Here is an 18,619-nt window from a genome sequence, read left to right on the forward strand (position 1 = left end):
TGAAGACGGATAAAGCCCCTACATGCTACAGTGATGCACCATTAATGGTGTGAGATGTCCATAATAGCCGCTTAGCCGGTCAAAGGTGAAACTTTAAGTTAAGACTGGCATTTCCGGCCCGGCTAGGTCCAGATCTGTAACCAGATCTAGTTACCTAGCCGGGACACCGGCTAGGTCTTGTGATGCTATCGGATCTTTCTTCTTTCTGGCAACACGTGCGTGACTTGCCACGTTTCGCCCTAGCTCTGTTATGCTTTGACAGTTTTTGACCATACTTGGTCACAAACACCACTGACCATGTCCCCACATGTGACATGACATTGAACTCCATTTGACCTTTGACCTGCTCACAATGGCAAAATGTGATTTTACTCTAAAATGCTTCTTCTTCCACAAATAACATGTGATGGTGACATGCTTAGGTCATGTGACTTGACTTTGGTCGGTGTCTATAATTTATTCACAGAATTTGGGTCAAAGGGCATTAAGGCGGTCATTTCTGGTCTGAGAGCTAAAAATATTCAAAAAATCACTGTTTTTACAAATTACATAGCAGAGTGCTGTCATTAGCACACATGCATTGCTACTAACCAGGGTCTTTGGGGTGTCTACAGTTTTGGGGTCAAAGGTCATTAAGGGGTCGCTTCCGGTCAAAACCCAAAAATCATCAAATATGTTCATTTTTTTTTTTATCTCAAAACGTAACCAGACCAGAGTGACATAAACTTCATATATGCATTAGTGTTACCCGATGTATGCACAGTATTTTTTTTTTTTGGTCAAAGGTCATTTAGACGTCATTTCCGGTTTTAAGCTAAATAACTTCAAGAATTTTTATCTCCATAACTAAACATAGTAGATTTTTTTAATTTAAATTGTAACAATGCATTTTCTCGGTGTAAATGAGGTTTTTTTTTTTAATATTGGGGTCAAAGGTCATTAAGGAGGTCAAAACGTCAAATTTGCAAAAAATGTTTAAAATTACGGAAAAGTAGCTGTATCTCAGCCTATGGAAGACGGATAAAGCCCCTACATGCTACAGTGATGCACCATTAATGGTGTGAGATGTCCATAATAGCCGGTCAAAGGTCAAACTTTAAGTTAAGACTGGCATTTTCGGCCCCGGCTAGGTCCAGATCTGTAACCAGATCTAGTTCTTTCTTTACCTAGCCGGGACACCGGCTAGGTCTTGTGATGCTATCGGATCTTTCTTCTTTCTTCTTCTGCTTCTTTCTTCTGGCAACAAATTTCAAAATGCTTCTTCTCTTACATGTTACATCCTACAATGACGTCACTTGCACATATGCATCGGCTATATCCAGTGTCTATAGGATATTCACAAATTTGGGGTCAAAGGTCATTAAGGGGTCATTTCCGGTATAAAACCAAATATCTTCAAAATGCTTCTTCTCCTACATGTTACATCATATAATGACGTCACTTGCACATATGCATCGGCTATATCCAGTGCCTATAAATTATTCACAGAATTTGGGTCAAAAGGTCATTAAGGGGTCATTTCGGTCTGAAAGCTAAAATATTCAAAAATCACTGTCTTTACAAATTACATAGCAGAGTGTTGTCATAAGCACACATGCATTGCTACCAACCAGGGTCTTTGGGGTGTCTACAGTTTTGGGGTCAAAGGTCATTAAGGGGTCTCTACCGGGCAAAAACCAAAAATCATCAAATATGTTAATTTTTTTATATCTCAAAACGTAACCAGACCAGAGTGATATAAATTTCATATATGTATTAGTGATACCCGATGTATGCACGGTATTTTTATTTTTTTGGTCAAAGGTCATTTAGACGTCATTTCCGGTTTTAAGCTAAATAACTTCAAGAATTTTTATCTCCATAACTAAGCATAGTAGATTGTTTAAATTTAAACTGTAACAATGCATTTTCTCGGTGTATACGAGGTTTTTTTATATTGGGGTCAAAGGTCATTAAGGAGGTCAAAACGTCAAATTTGCAACTGAATGTTTAAAGTTAGGGAAAAGTAGCTGTATCTCAGCCTATGGAAGACGGATAAAGCCCCTACATGCTACAGTGATGCACCATTAATGGTGTGAGATGTCCATAATAGCCGGTCAAAGGTCAAACTTTAAGTTAAGACTGGCATTCCCGGCCCGGCCAGGTCCAGATCTGTAACCAGATCTAGTTACCTAGCCGGGACACCGGCTAGGTCTTGTGATGCTATCGGATCTTTACACAGCCGTGACGTTAGTCACGACTGTGTCTTTTTTCTTACAGGTTCTTTCTTCTTTCTTTCTTTCTTTCTTCTTTCTTTCTGCCGACCATTACATTTGCTCTAGCACTCACATGCTTGGACCGATTTTGACCTGACTTGGTCACAGCCATCATTGTCCATGCCCCTACATGTCACATGCAACTCATGGGGTCAAAGGTCACGGAGGGGTCATAGGGGTCAAAAACGTGATTTGAGCTCAAAATGCTTCTTCTCCCATAGATTACGTAGGACAGTGACGCAATTTGCACACATGCATTGTTATTACCCAATGTCTATAGGGTCCTCACAGATTTGGGGTCAAAGGTCATTAAGGGGTCACTTCCGGTATAAAACGAAAAAACTTAATTTTTTTTTATTTGCTAAGAAAAACATAGGACAGTAACGGTATGTTCACACATAAATTGTAGTTACCCTGTGTATGTGTGGTATTTTTTAATTTAGGGTCAAAGGTCATTAAGGGCCACTTCGGTATAAAATGAAATACCTTTAAAATGCTTCTTCTCCCACAAATTACGTAGGACAGTGACACCACTTGCACACATGAATTGTTATTACCCAGTGTCTATGGGGTCCTAACAGATTTGGGGTCAAAGGTCATTAAGGGGTCACTTCCGGTATAAAACGAAAAACCTTCAAAATTTTTTATTTGCTAAGAAAAACATAGGACAGTAACGGTATGTTCACACATCAATTGTGGTTACCCAATTCATATGTGGTATTTTTTTATTTCGGGTCAAAGGTCATTAAGGGGTCACTTCCGGCCTGAGACGAAAAACCTTCAAAATGCCCCTTCTGCCACAAATAACATAGCAAAGTGATGCCACGTGCACCCATGCATTGACATTAGCCAATGTCTATGGGGTTTTCATATATTTTGGGGTCAAAGGTCATTGGGGGGTTACAACACGGCTGTGTTCGTGGTCTTAGACCACAGCTAAGTCTAGTTCTTCTTCTTTCTTCTTCTGGCAACAAATTTCAAAATGCTTCTTCTCTTACATGTTACATCCTACAATGACGTCACTTGCACATATACATCGGCTATATCCAGTGTCTATAAGATGTTCACAAATTTAGGGTCAAAGGTCATTAAGGGGTCATTTCCGGTATAAAACCAAATATCTTCAAAATGCTTCTTCTGCCACAAATTACATAGTACGATGATGTCACTTACACATATGCATCAGCTATTACAGGTACACAAAAGTTATTCTCCGATTTTGGGTCAAAGGTCATTAAGGGGGTCATTTCCGGTCTGAAAGCTAAAAATATTAAAAAATCACTGTTTTTACAAAATACATAGCAGAGTGTTGTCATTAGCACACATGCATTGCTACTAACCAGGGTCTTTAAAGTGTCTACAGTTTTGGGGTCAAAGGTCATTAAGGGGTCACTTCCGGTCAAAACCCAAAAATCGTCAAATATGTTCATTTTTTTTTATCTCAAAACGTAACCAGACCAGAGTGACATAAACTTCATATATGCATTAGTGTTACTCGATGTATGCACGGTATTTTTATTATTTTGGTCAAAGGTCATTTAGACGTCATTTCCGGTTTGAAGCTAAATAACTTCAAGAATTTTTATCTCCATAACTAAGCATAGTAGATTTTTTTATTTAAACTGTAACAATGCATTTTCTCGGTGTATATGAGGTTTTTTTATATTGGGGTCAAAGGTCATTAAGAAGGTCAAAACATCAAATTTGCAAAAAATGTTTAAAATTACGGAAAAGTAGCTGTATCTCAGCCTATGGAAGACGGATAAAGCCCCTACATGCTACAGTGATGCACCATTAATGGTGTGAGATGTCCATAATAGCCGGTCAAAGGTCAAACTTTAAGACGGGCATTTCCGGCCCCGGCTAGGTCCAGATCTGTAGCCAGATCTAGTTACCTAGCCGGGACACCGGCTAGGTCTTGTGATGCTATCGGATCTTTCTTGGTCTTCTTTCTTCTGGCAACAAATTTCAAAATGCTTCTTCTCCTACATGTTACATCCTACAATGACGTCACTTGCACATATGCATCGGCTATATCCAGTGTCTATAAGATGTTCACAAATTTGGGGTCAAAGGTCATTAAGGGGTCATTTCCGGTATTAAACCAAATATCTTCAAAATGCTTCTTCTGCCACAAATTACATAGTACGATGATGTCACTTACACATATGCATCGGCTATATCCAGTGCCTATAAATTATTCACAGAATTTGGGTCAAAGGTCATTAAGGGGTCATTTCCGGTCTGAAAGCTAAAAATATTTAAAAATCACTGTTTTTACAAATTACATAGCAAAGTGTTGTCATTAGCACACATGCATTGCTACCAACCAGGGTCTTTTGGGGTGTCTATAGTTTTGGGGTCAAAGGTCATTAAGGGGTCGCTTCCGGTCAAAAAAAAAAAATCATCAAATATGTTCATTTTTTTTATCTCAAAACGTAACCAGACCAGAGTGACATAAACTTCATATATGCATTAGTGTTACCCGATGTATGCACCGTATTTTTATTTTTTGGTCAAAGGTCATTTAAACGTCATTTCCGGTTTTAAGCTAAATAACTTCAAGAATTTTTATCTCCATAACTAAGCATAGTAGATTTTTTTATTTAAACTGTAACAATGCATTTTCGCGGTGTATATGAGGGTTTTTTATATTGGGGTCAAAGGTCATTAAGGAGGTCAAAACGTCAAATTTGCAAAAAAATGTTTAAAATTACGGAAAAGTAGCTGTATCTCAGCATATGAAAGACGGATAAAGCCCCTACATGCTACAGTGATGCACCACTAATGGTGTGAGATGTCCATAAACTTTAGAAGTTAAGACTGGCATTTCCGGCCCCGGCTAGGTCCAGATATGTAACCAGATCTAGTTCTTTCTTTCTTTCTGGCAACACGTGCGTGACTTGCCACGTTTCGCCCTAGCTCTGTTATGCTTTGACAGTTTTTGACCATACTTGGTCACAAACACCACTGACCATGTCCCCACATGTGACATGACATTGAACTCCATTTGACCTTTGACCTGCTCACAATGGCAAAAATGTGATTTTTACTCTAAAATGCTTCTTCTTCCACAAATAACATGTGATGGTGACATGCTTAGGTCATGTGACTTGACTTTGGTCGGTGTCTATAATTTATTCACAGAATTTGGGTCAAAGGTCATTAAGGGGGTCATTTCCGGTCTGAGAGCTAAAAATATTCAAAAAATCACTGTTTTTACAAATTACATAGCAGAGTGCTGTCATTAGCACATATGCATTGCTACTAACCAGGGTCTTTGGGGTGTCTACAGTTTTGGGGTCAAAGGTCATTAAGGGGTCGCTTTCGGTCAAAACCCAAAAATCATCAAATATGTTCATTTTTTTATATCTCAAAACGTAACCAGACCAGAGTGACATAAACTTCATACATGCATTAGTGTTACCCGATGTATGCACAGTATTTTTATTTTTTTGGTCAAAGGTCATTTAGACGTCATTTCCAGTTTTAAGCTGAATAACTTCAAGAATTTTTATCTCCATAACTAAAGATAGTAGATTTTTTAAATTTAAACTGTAACAATGCATTTTCTCGGTGTAAATGAGGTTTTTTTTATATTGGGGTCAAAGTTCATTAAGGAGGTCAAAACGTCAAATTTGCAAAAAATGTTTAAAACTACGGAAAAGTTGCTGTATCTCAGCATATGGAAGACGGATAAAGCCCCTACATGCTACAGTGATGCACCATTAGTGGTGTGAGATGTCCATAATAGCCTGTCAAAGGTCAAACTTTAAGTTAAGACTGGCATTTCCGGCCCCGGCTAGGTCCAGATCTGTAACCAGATCTAGTTCTTTCTTTCTTTCTTCTGGCAACCAATCAAAATGCTCTAGCTCCGCCAGGCATTGACAGATTTCAACCATATTTGACCCAAATGACCACTGGGTTAGGCAAAACCTTCCATTTGACTTTGACCTGACTGTGACCTTTGACCTTGACCTTATGACCAAAAATGTTGATTTCACAAAAAATGCTACTCCTTCCACAAATTACATGCAATGATCATGTGACTCATGCATATGAATTAACATGTAGCAGTGCTTAAAACCTATTAAAAAGAATTGAGGTCAAAGGTCATTAAGGGGTCATTTCGGTAAAAGTCTGAAAAATTTGTAAAAATATTCAAAAAATCACTGTCTTTGCAAATTATATAGCAGAGAGTCGCCATTAACACACATGCATTGCTACTATCCATGGTCTTTAGGATGCCTACAGTTTTGGGGTCAAAAGGTCATTAAGGGGTTACTTCCGGTCAAAACTAAAATTATCAAAAATGTTCAAAAAAATTATCTCTTAATGTAAACAGACCAGAGTAATATAACCATCATACATGAATCAGTGCTACCTGATGTATGCATGGTATTTTTATTTTGGGGGTCAAAGGTCATGAAGTAGTCACTTCCTGTTTTTAGCTAAATAACTTTAAGAATTTTTATCTCAACAATTAAACATAGTAGAATTTTTAAATTAAAATTGGAACAATGCATTTTGACAGTGTACGTAAGGTTTTTTTTCCATTGAAGTCAAAGGTCATTAAGGGGTCAAAAGGTAAATAAAAAAATTAAAAAAAATCAAAATCCATGTAGAAGTTCCGATTAAGCTGAAATTCACCAGGAATCTTTCTTATGACTTCCTAAGCACAATGCAAGAGCAGTTGACCCCATCCGTGACCCAATGGTCAAGTTATAGGGGTCAAAGGTCAAATTTCGAAATTGGTCCAATCGAGCTCAAATTCAACAGGAATTATTCTTACGACATTCTAAACATGTTAAAAATATAATAATATTTATGACCCCAAAGGTCAAAGTTTAGGGGTCAAAGGTCAACTGCGGCGGCTTGTACTCAGAATCTGTTGACTCTAGTTAAGTTAGGCGTGCAGCCTAACTTATTTTTTTCTTGCTGTTTGTTTCTTTCTTTCTCACAATTGACTACTAGTGCTACATCCGTGATCGGATTTCGACGAAACGCATAGCCAAGCTGTATTGGGTTAGTGGCTACAAAAGTCTTAAAAAGTTTTAATATCGGACGTGATACAGGGGTCACAGGGGTCAGAAATGGTCATTTTTGCCTCATATGTGCCGCACCCCCCATTATAATTAGGGGCAAAACATGGAGACATCTAGTCTAGTGTTTTGATAAACAAGAGATAACCACAGGCAATGGTTCTGCTGTCTGTGCTTCAAAACGTGTCAGGATTGGTCTATTGCCAGGTGGTGAGTGCCGTGCATTCTCTAAATTCAGTAAATTTCCATCGTCAACCGTGTGGAAAATGTCATACGGCCGGGCGGTTTCACAAGTTGCCGGCTCTATCATACCAGTCGCTGCCTGGCTATTGCAGCTGCAATCCATACATCAAAACGTGTAAATTTTGGCTATTCCAACTGCAATCCATACACCCTTCATGCAAGGCATGACTGGAATCGTCCACACAGGGAGTGAATATTACAAACGGAGTCGCCCATTCAGGTAGGCCCATTCGAAATTCACACGCCCTGTGTGGGAGATTAAGATAATGTCTTCCGGAGAGGTTGTATGAATTTCAACTGGAACAGCCCAGTTGGGGTGTATGAAACCCCAAGTGGGCGATTCACACGAAACAAACTGAGGTATGTTCAGATGCCAATTTTGTTACATATCTTGAGTGTAACTTGTGATGTGATGCCTGTATGCTAGATATAAACAGCTACAACAGTACCGGTATTATCAAGGGGGTGACACTAAATTCACGGTTGTTCTATTAGCAACGCAAAATCTATGAAAAATTCAGCTGGTTTACTAGCTAGAAAGTGAGGCCAGTTATCGATCCGTTATAGCTCGTTATGAATAATTCATGTTCGACCCTTGGATCATGTTAATTGAGTTTGGCAAATAACAACGTTGTTAGTTTTGCGAACTTTGCCTGTTCAACGAGAGTATAGCGCGCCCCCAATACATCTGGGCGCAAAACAGGCGAAAAACGATCCAGTTTAATGAAATGGCGGACGGGTATTCCCATCAGGCACCAGTGATATGTTTTTTCAAAGAAAGTCTACTAATTTGATATGAAATGACATTTTGCAATAGCAAAGTCAAAATTAGGACTTGCTGTCAATAATATGAAGGAAACATGTGACAGAGGCAAGGTGGGAAATACAAGTAGTATTTAAGTTATGAATAACCTTTGATACCCGACCTGACCTTCCATCATGGCGCCTTATTCGTCTTTATGTATTTCTATTATGCTCTCAAGTAAAATAAAATACCAATCTGCTCTGAGCAGACAATGTTACTTGGCTCCCAGCATGAATTATTGATTTTATACGGAAGTAAAGAAATGCACAGTGTATGTGCATGATGTGCAAGCATACTCCAAATATTTACGGTAAATCTGAATAGTGGTCACATGTTAACATATCATGTGTTCGGGAAATCACGTGGCAACATTTTAAGATTTCAGGCTTGTTTACTAGTTAATTGCCATTTGTACTCTTTATTATTTATCTTTGTTAATTAACATATATTTTAAATGCTGATAAATCGTGGTTGGCTACCCACGATATCTGTTAAATTCAATATTTTATGAATATAATTCTACCACGCAGAGTGGGTCACGCAGCAGAATTTCACATCACCTGACTTAGCTACATTTCGAAGCTCTGCTCTTCAAATTCATGTAAATTTCAAAGTTTATACATTTAATATATTTAATATGATACTAATTTTTTGTTATAACCAACTGGTACACGAAATATACTAGCTTATTACCTATACAGAAAGGTAATTATCAGCCTTCACTCAGCAAATTGACATGCCCGGCATATGCAGCCATTCTCCGTCTGGATAACATGACTGTCGCCCTCAATACGTCTGGGCGCAAATTTAAATAACAATACGCTATTTACATATCAATGCGGCCTCATGCTAATTAAAGCTGCCCCATCCAGGAGTTCATCTATGGTATTATGCATTGCTTGAGATAGTCATGTCTTTAAATAGGTGTGATTGCAGTTGTTTGTACATGTACATGTAGAGTTGGCAATGGTATTAGAAGCTATTACATGTGGTTGTTAGGCTATTGTGGGAAATGACTTCATTCAATCAGATGTGATCTGAATATTGTGAGGTTAGTGATGCAGTGGTATTAGTACTATAAAAGCTTTTGTGCTGCACTGGTACTGCACACCCGGACTGCACACACGTACTTTTCTTCTTTCTTGAAGAAATGTAGGCTATCGGAACTGGTTTGTGTGTTGTGTGGGTGTGTGTGTGGGGGGGTGGGGGGGGGGGTAATATCTTGGCTAAAACTGCATCACGCCTTCCCATGATGCATTTATGAAAATCAATAATCCCACTTAATAGTTTCTACAGATGACGCAATAATGGTAAATAAGGGGGGGTAAGTAAAATGTTGAAATATGACCGCATTAAACTGCAAAGGTCATGTGAGGTCAAAGGTCAGGTCAAATTACAAGTTGCTCCGATTGGGCTGTAACTCGGGGAAAATGATCCCTGACACGTGGGGAGTATAAAACCACAAAGGTCATGTGAGGTCAAAGGTCAGGTCAAATTTGAAGTTGGTCCAATTAGGCTGTAAGTCGGGGAAAATGATCCCTGACACTTTGGGAGTATAAAACCACAAAGGTCATGTGAGGTCAAAGGTCAGGTCAAATTTGAAGTTGCTCCAATTGGGCTGTAAGTCGGGGAAAATGATCCCTGACACTTGGGGAGTATGAAATCGCAAAGGTCATGTGAGGTCAAAGGTCAGGTCAAATTTGAAGTTGCTCCAATTGGGCTGTAAGTCGGGGGAAATGATCCCTGACACTTGGGGAGTATGAAACTGCAAAGGTCATGTGAGGTCAAAGGTCAGGTCAAATTACAAGTTGCTCCGATTGGGCTGTAACTCGGAGAAAATGATCCCTGACACTTGGGGAGTAGAAAACCACGAAGGTCAAGTGAGGTCAAAGGTCAGGTCAAATTTGAAGTTGCTCCAATTAGGCTGTAAGTCGGGGAAAATGATGCCTGACACTTTGGGAGTATAAAACCACAAAGGTCATGTGAGGTCAAAGATCAGGTCAAATTTAATGTTGCTCCAATTGGGCTGTAAGTCGGGGGAAATGATCTCTGACACTTGGGAAGTATTAAACCGCAAAGGTCATCCGAGGTCAAAGGTCAGGTCAAATTTAAAGTTGCTCTGATTGGGCTGCAATTCGGGCAAAATAATCCCAGACACTTGAGAAGTATGAAACTGGAAAGCTCATCCAAGTTCAAAGGTCAGGTCAAATTTAAAGTTGCTCCGATCAGGCTGCAACTTGCGGCAAATGATCCCTAACACTTGGAGAGTGTAAAACCAAAAAGGTCATCCGAGGTCAAATTTAACGTTGCTCAGAATATGAAACCGAAAAGGTCAACCGAAGACAAAGGTCGGGTCAAATTTAACGTTGCACAGTATTGCTGCGTGATGATGTCATCACAGTCATACGCCTAACTTACCTCGTGCCCTTGCAAAGGGCACAGTTGCTCTAGTTACCTAGCCGGGACACCGGCTAGGTCTTGTGATGCTATCGGATCTTTCTTCGTCTTCTTTCTTCTGGCAACAAATTTCAAAATGCTTCTTCTCCTACATGTTACATCCTACAATGACGTCACTTGCACATATGCATCGGCTATATCCAGTGTCTATAGGATATTCACAAATTTGGGGTCAAAGGTCATTAAGGGTTCATTTCCGGTATAAAACAAAATATCTTTAAAATGCTTCTTCTGCCACAAATTACATAGTACGATAATGTCACTTACACATATGCATCGGCTATTACAGGTACACAAAAGTTATTCTCCGATTTTGGGTCAAAGGTCATTAAGGGGTCATTTCCGGTCTGAAAGCTAAAAATATTCAAAAATCACTGTTGTTACAAATTACATAGCAGAGTGTTGTCATTAGCACACATGCATTGTTACTAACCAGGGTCTTTGGGGTGTCTACAGTTTTGGGGTCAAAGGTCATTAAGGGGTCGCTTCCGGTCAAAAACCAAAAATCATCAAATATTTTCATTTTTTTTATCTCAAAACGTAACCAGACCAGAGTGACATAAACTTCATATATGCATTAGTGTTACCCGATGTATGTACGGTATTATTATTTTTTGGTCAAAGGTCATTTAGACGTCATTTCCGGTTTTAAGCTAAATAACTTTAAGAATTTTTATCTCCATAACTAAGCATAGTAGATTTTTTAATTTAAATTGTAACAATGCATTTTCTTGGTGTATATGAGGTTTTTTTTTTTTTTTTTTTCAAAGGTCATTAAGGAGGTCAAAACGTCATATTTGCATTTTTGTTTTTAAATTACGGAAAAGTAGCTGTATCTCAGCCTATATGGAACACAGATAAAGCCCTACATGCTACAGTGATGCACCATTGGTGTGAGATGTCCATAATAGCCGGTCAAAGGTCAAACTTTAAGTTAAGACTGGCATTTCCGGTCCCAGCTAGGTCCAGATCTGTAACCAGATCTAGTTACCTAGCCAGGACACCGGCTAGGTCTTGTGATGCTATCGGATCTTTCTTCGTCTTCTTTCTTCTGGCAACAAATTTCAAAATGCTTCTTCTCCTACAGGTTACATCCTACAATGACGTCACTTGCACATATGCACCGGCTATATCCAGTGTCTATAAGATATTCACAAATTTGGGGTCAAAGGTCATTAAGGGGTCATTTCCGGTCTAAAAGCAAATATCTTCAAAATGCTTCTTCTGCCACAAATTACATAGTACGATGATGTCACTTACACATATGCATCGGCTATTACAGGTACACAAAAGTTATTCTCCGATTTTGGGTCAAAGGTCATTAAGGGGGTCATTTCCGGTCTGAAAGCTAAAAATATTCAAAAAATCACTGTTTTTACAAATTACATAGCAGAGTGTTGTCATCAGCACACATGCATTGTTACCAACCAGGGTCTTTGGGGTGTCTACAGTTTTGGTGTCAAAAGGTCATTAAGAGGTCGCGTACGGTCAAAAACCAAAAATCATCAAATATGTTCATTTTTTATAACCTCAAAACGTAACCAGACCAGATTAACATAAACTTCATATATGCATTAGTATTATCCGATGTATGCACGGTATTTTTATTTTTTGGTCAAAGGTCATTTAGACGTCATTTCCGGTATTAAGCTAAATAACTTCAACAATTTTTATCTCCATAACTAAGCATAGCAGATTCTTTTAATTTAAACTGTAACAATGCATTTTCTCGGTGTATATGAGGTTTTTTTATATTGGGGTCAAAGGTCATTAAGGAGGTCAAAACGTCAAATTTGCAAAAAAAAATTAAAATTACGGAAAAGTAGCTGTATCTCAGCCTATGGAAGACGGATAAAGCCCCTACATGCTACAGTGATGCACCATTATTGGTGTGAGATGTCCATACTAGCCGGTCAAAGGTCAAACTTTAAGTTAAGACTGACATTTCCGGCCCCAGCTAGGTCCAGATCTGTAACCAGATCTAGTTACACAGCCGTGACGTTAGTCACGCCTGTGTCTTTTACAGGTTCTTTCTTCTTTCTTTCTTCTTTCTTTCTTCTTTACACAGCCGTGACGTTAGTCACGGCTGTGTCTTTTTTCTTACAGGTTCTTTCTTTCTTTCTTTCTTTCTGCCGACCACTACATTTGCTCTAGCACTTACATGCTTACACCGATTTTGACCTTACTTGGTCACAACCATCATTGACCATGCCCCTACATGTCATATGAAACTCGTGGGGTCAAAGGTCACGCAGAGGTCATAGGGGTCAAAAACGTGATTTCAACTAAAAATGCTTCTTCTCTCACAGATTACGTAGGACAGTGACACCACTTGCACACATGCATTGTTATTATCCAGTGTCTATAGGGGAAACAGAGTTGATCTCGGAGGGCGCCGTAAGGGTAAACAACCGGTATAAAACGAAAAACTTTCAAATTTTTTTATTTGCTAAGACAAACATAGGACAGTAACGGTATGTTCACACATAAATTGTAGTTATCCTGTGTATATGTGGTATTTTTATATTTAGGGTCAAAAGGTCATTAAGGGCCACTTCCGGTATAATACGAAATACGTTTAAAATGCTTCTTCTCCCACAAATTACGTAGGACAGTGACACCACTTGCACACATGCATTGTTATTACCCAGTGTCTATGGGGTCCTCACAGATTTGGGATCAAAGGTCATTAAGGGGTCACTTCCGGTATAAAACGAAAAACCTTCAAATTTTTTTTTATTTGCTAAGAAAAACATAGGACAGTAACGGTATGTTCACACATGAATTGTGGGTACCCAATTCATATGTGGTATTTTTTATTTGGGGTCAAATGTCATTAAGGGGTCACTTCCGGTATAAAACGAAAAACCGTCAAAAATTTTTATTTGCTAAGAAAAACATAGGACAGTAACGGTATGTTCACACATGAATTGTGGGTACCCAATTCATATGTGGTATTTTTTATTTAGGGTCAAATGTCATTAAGGGGTCACTTCCGGTCTGAGACGAAAAACCTTCAAAATGCCCCTTCTACCACAAGTAACATAGCAAAGTGGTGCCACATGCACCCATGCATTGACATTAGCCAATGTCTATGGCCGTTTTCATATATTTTGGGGTCAAAGGTCATTAGGGGTAACAACACGGCTGTGTTCGTGGGTTAGACCACAGCTTAGTCTAGTTCTTTCTTCTTTCTGCCGACCACTACATTTGCTCTAGCACTTACATGCTTACACCGATTTTGACCTAGCTTGGTCACAACCATCATTGACCATGCCCCTACATGTCATATGAAACTCGTGGGGTCAAAGGTCACGCAGGGATCATAGGGGTCAAAAACGTGATTTCAACTCAAAATGCTTCTTCTCTCACAGATTACGTAGGACAGTGACACCACTTGCACACATGCATTGTAATTATCCAGTGTCTATGGGGTCCTCACAGATTTGGGGTCAAAAGGTCATTAAGGGGTCACTTCCGGTATAAAACGAAAAAATTTCAATTTTTTTATTTGCTAAGAAAAACATAGGACAGTAACGGTATGTTCACACATAAATTGTAGTTACCCTGTGTATATGTGGTATTTTTTTATTTAGGGTCAAAAGGTCATTAAGGGCCACTTCCGGTACAAAACGAAATACCTTTAAAATGCTTCTTCTCCCACAAATTACGTCGGACAGTAACACCACTTGCATACATGCATTGTTATTATCCAGTGTCTATGGGGTCCTCACAGATTTGGGGTCAAAGGTCATTAAGGGGTCACTTCCGGTATAAAACGAAAAACCGTCAAAAAATTTTATTTGCTAAGAAAAACATAGGACAGTAACGGTATGTTCACACATGAATTGTGGGTACCCAATTCATATGTGGTATTTTCTTATTTGGGGTCAAATGTCATTAAGGGGTCACTTCCGGTCTGAGACGAAAAACCTTCAAAATGCCCCTTCTGTCACAAGTAACATAGCAAAGTGGTGCCACATGCACCCATGCATTGACATTAGCCAATGTCTATGGCCGTTTTCATATATTTTGGGGTCAAAGGTCATTAGGGGTAACAACACGGCTGTGTTCGTGGGTTAGACCACAGCTTAGTCTAGTTACAAGCCGACGACGAATGTCGGCTTGTTCTGTCTTCTTCCAATTCTTTCTTCTTACAAGCCGACGACGAATGTCGGCTTGTTCTGTCTTCTTCCAATTCTTTCTTCTTTCTTCTGGCAACCAATCAAAATGCTCTAGCTCCGCCAGGCATTGACAGATTTCAACCATACTTAAGCCAAATGACCACCGGACTAGGCCAAACCTTACATTTGACTTTGACCTGACTGTGACCTTTGACCTTGACCTTATGACCAAAAATGAAAAAAAAAAAAAAAATGCTACTCCTTCCACAAATTACATGCAATGATCATGTGACTCATGCATATGAATCAACATGTAGCAGTGCTTAAAACCTATCAAAAAGAATTGAGGGCAAAGGTCATTAAGGGGTCATTTCCGGTAAAAGTCTGAAAAATTTGTAAAAAATATTCAAAAAATCACTGTCTTTGCAAATTATATAGCAGAGAGTCGCCATTAACACACATGCATCGCTACTAGCCAGGGTCTTTAGGATGCCTACAGTTTTGGGGTAAAAGGTCATTAAGGGGTTACTTCCGGTCAAAAACTAAAATTATCAAAAATGTTCAAAAAAATTATCTCTTAATGTAAACAGACCAGAGTAATATAACCATCATACCTGAATCAGTGCTACCTGATGTATGCATGGTATTTTTATTTTGGGGGTCAAAGGTCATTAAGGGGTCACTTCCTGTTTTTAGCTAAATAACTTTAAGAATTTTTATCTCAACAACTAAACATAGCAGAATTTTTTAATTAAAATTGGAACAATGCATTTTTAAAGTGTACGTAAGGTTTTTTTTCCATTGAAGTCAAAGGTCATTAAGGGGGTCAAAAGGTCAATCGAAAATTAAAACAAATAAAATCCATGTATAAGTTCCGATTAAGCTGAAATTCACCAGGAATCTTTCTTATGACTTCCTAAGCACAATGCAAGAGCAGTTGACCCCATCCGTGACCCAAGGGTCAAGTTATAGGGGTCAAAGGTCAAATTTCGAAATTGGTCCAATCGAGCTGAAATTCAACAGGAATTATTCTTACGACATTCTAAACATGTTAAAAATATAATAATATTTATGACCCCAAAGGTCAAAGTTTAGGGGTCAAAGGTCAACTGCGGCGGCTTGTACTCAGAGTCTGTTGACTCTAGTTTCTTCTGGCAACCAATCAAAATGCTCTAGCTCCGCCAGGCATTGACAGATTTCAACCATACTTAAGCCAAATGACCACCGGACTAGGCCAAACCTTACATTTGACTTTGACCTGACTGTGACCTTTGACCTTGACCTTATGACCAAAAATGTTGATTTCACAAAAAATGCTACTCCTTCCACAAATTACATGCAATGATCATGTGACTCATGCATATGAATCAACATGTAGCAGTGCTTAAAACCTATCAAAAAGAATTGAGGTCAAAGGTCATTAAGGGGTCATTTCCTGTAAAAGTCTGAAAAATTTGTAAAAAATATTCAAAAAATCACTGTCTTTGCAAATTATATAGCAGAGAGTCGCCATTAACACACATGCATCGCTACTAGCCAGGGTCTTTAGGATGCCTACAGTTTTGGGGTAAAAGGTCATTAAGGGGTTACTTCCGGTCAAAAACTAAAATTATCAAAAATGTTCAAAAAAATTATCTCTTAATGTAAACAGACCAGAGTAATATAACCATCATACCTGAATCAGTGCTACCTGATGTATGCATGGTATTTTTATTTTGGGGGTCAAAGGTCATTAAGGGGTCACTTCCTGTTTTTAGCTAAATAACTTTAAGAATTTTTATCTCAACAACTAAACATAGCAGAATTTTTTAATTAAAATTGGAACAATGCATTTTTAAAGTGTACGTAAGGTTTTTTTTTCCATTGAAGTCAAAGGTCATTAAGGGGGTCAAAAGGTCAATCGAAAATTAAAAACAAATAAAAATCCATGTATAAGTTCCGATTAAGCTGAAATTCACCAGGAATCTTTCTTATGACTTCCTAAGCACAATGCAAGAGCAGTTGACCCCATCCGTGACCCAAGGGTCAAGTTATAGGGGTCAAAGGTCAAATTTCGAAATTGGTCCAATCGAGCTGAAATTCAACAGGAATTATTCTTACGACATTCTAAACATGTTAAAAATATAATAATATTTATGACCCCAAAGGTCAAAGTTTAGGGGTCAAAGGTCAACTGCGGCGGCTTGTACTCAGAGTCTGTTGACTCTAGTTTCTTCTGGCAACCAATCAAAATGCTCTAGCTCCGCCAGGCATTGACAGATTTCAACCATACTTAAGCCAAATGACCACCGGACTAGGCCAAACCTTACATTTGACTTTGACCTGACTGTGACCTTTGACCTTGACCTTATGACCAAAAATGTTGATTACACAAAAAATGCTACTCCTTCCACAAATTACATGCAATGATCATGTGACTCATGCATATGAATCAACATGTAGCAGTGCTTAAAACCTATCAAAAAGAATTGAGGTCAAAGGTCATTAAGGGGTCATTTCCGGTAAAAGTCTGAAAAATTTGTAAAAAATATTCAAAAAATCACTGTCTTTGCAAATTATATAGCAGAGAGTCGCCATTAACACACATGCATCGCTACTAGCCAGGGTCTTTAGGATGCCTACAGTTTTGGGGTAAAAGGTCATTAAGGGGTTACTTCCGGTCAAAAACTAAAATTATCAAAATAAAAAAAAAAAATTATCTCTTAATGTAAACAGACCAGAGTAATATAACCATCATACCTGAATCAGTGCTACCTGATGTATGCATGGTATTTTTATTTTGGGGGTCAAAGGTCATTAAGGGGTCACTTCCTGTTTTTAGCTAAATAACTTTAAGAATTTTTATCTCAACAACTAAACATAGCAGAATTTTTTAATTAAAATTGGAACAATGCATTTTTAAAGTGTACGTAAGGTTTTTTTTCCATTGAAGTCAAAAGGTCATTAAAGGGGTCAAAAGGTCAATCGAAAATTAAAAACAAATAAAAATCCATGTATAAGTTCCGATTAAGCTGAAATTCACCAGGAATCTTTCTTATGACTTCCTAAGCACAATGCAAGAGCAGTTGACCCCATCCGTGACCCAAGGGTCAAGTTATAGGGGTCAAAGGTCAAATTTTGAAATTGGTCCAATCGAGCTCAAATTCAACAGGAATTATTCTTACGACATTCTAAACATGTTAAAAATATAATAATATTTATGACCCCAAAGGTCAAAGTTAAGGGGTCAAAGGTCAACTGCGGCGGCTTGTACTCAGAGTCTGTTGACTCTAGTTTCTTCTTCTTTCTTCTGGCAACCAATCAACTGCATCTAGCTTCGCAAAGGATTGACAGATTTCAACCAAAGTTGACCCCAATGACCACTGGGCTAGGCCAAACCTTCCATTTGACTTTGACCTCGCTGTGACCTTTGACCTAGCTATAATGGTCAAAAATGTGATTTCACAAAAAAAATGCTACTCCTTCCACAAATTTCATGCAATGATCATGTGACTCATGCATATGAATCAACATGTGGCAGTGCTTAAAACTTCCTAAAAAGAATTGAGGTCAAAGGTCATTAAGGGGTCATTTCCGGTCTGAAAGCTAAAATATTCAAAAAATCACTGTCTTTACAAAATATATAGCAGAGAGTCGCCATTAGCACACATGCATTGCTACTAGCCAGGGTCTTTAGGATGCCTACAGGTTTGG

Source organism: Amphiura filiformis, chromosome 7 (assembly GCF_039555335.1).
Source record: "Amphiura filiformis chromosome 7, Afil_fr2py, whole genome shotgun sequence".
Lineage (NCBI taxonomy): Eukaryota > Metazoa > Echinodermata > Ophiuroidea > Amphilepidida > Amphiuridae > Amphiura > Amphiura filiformis.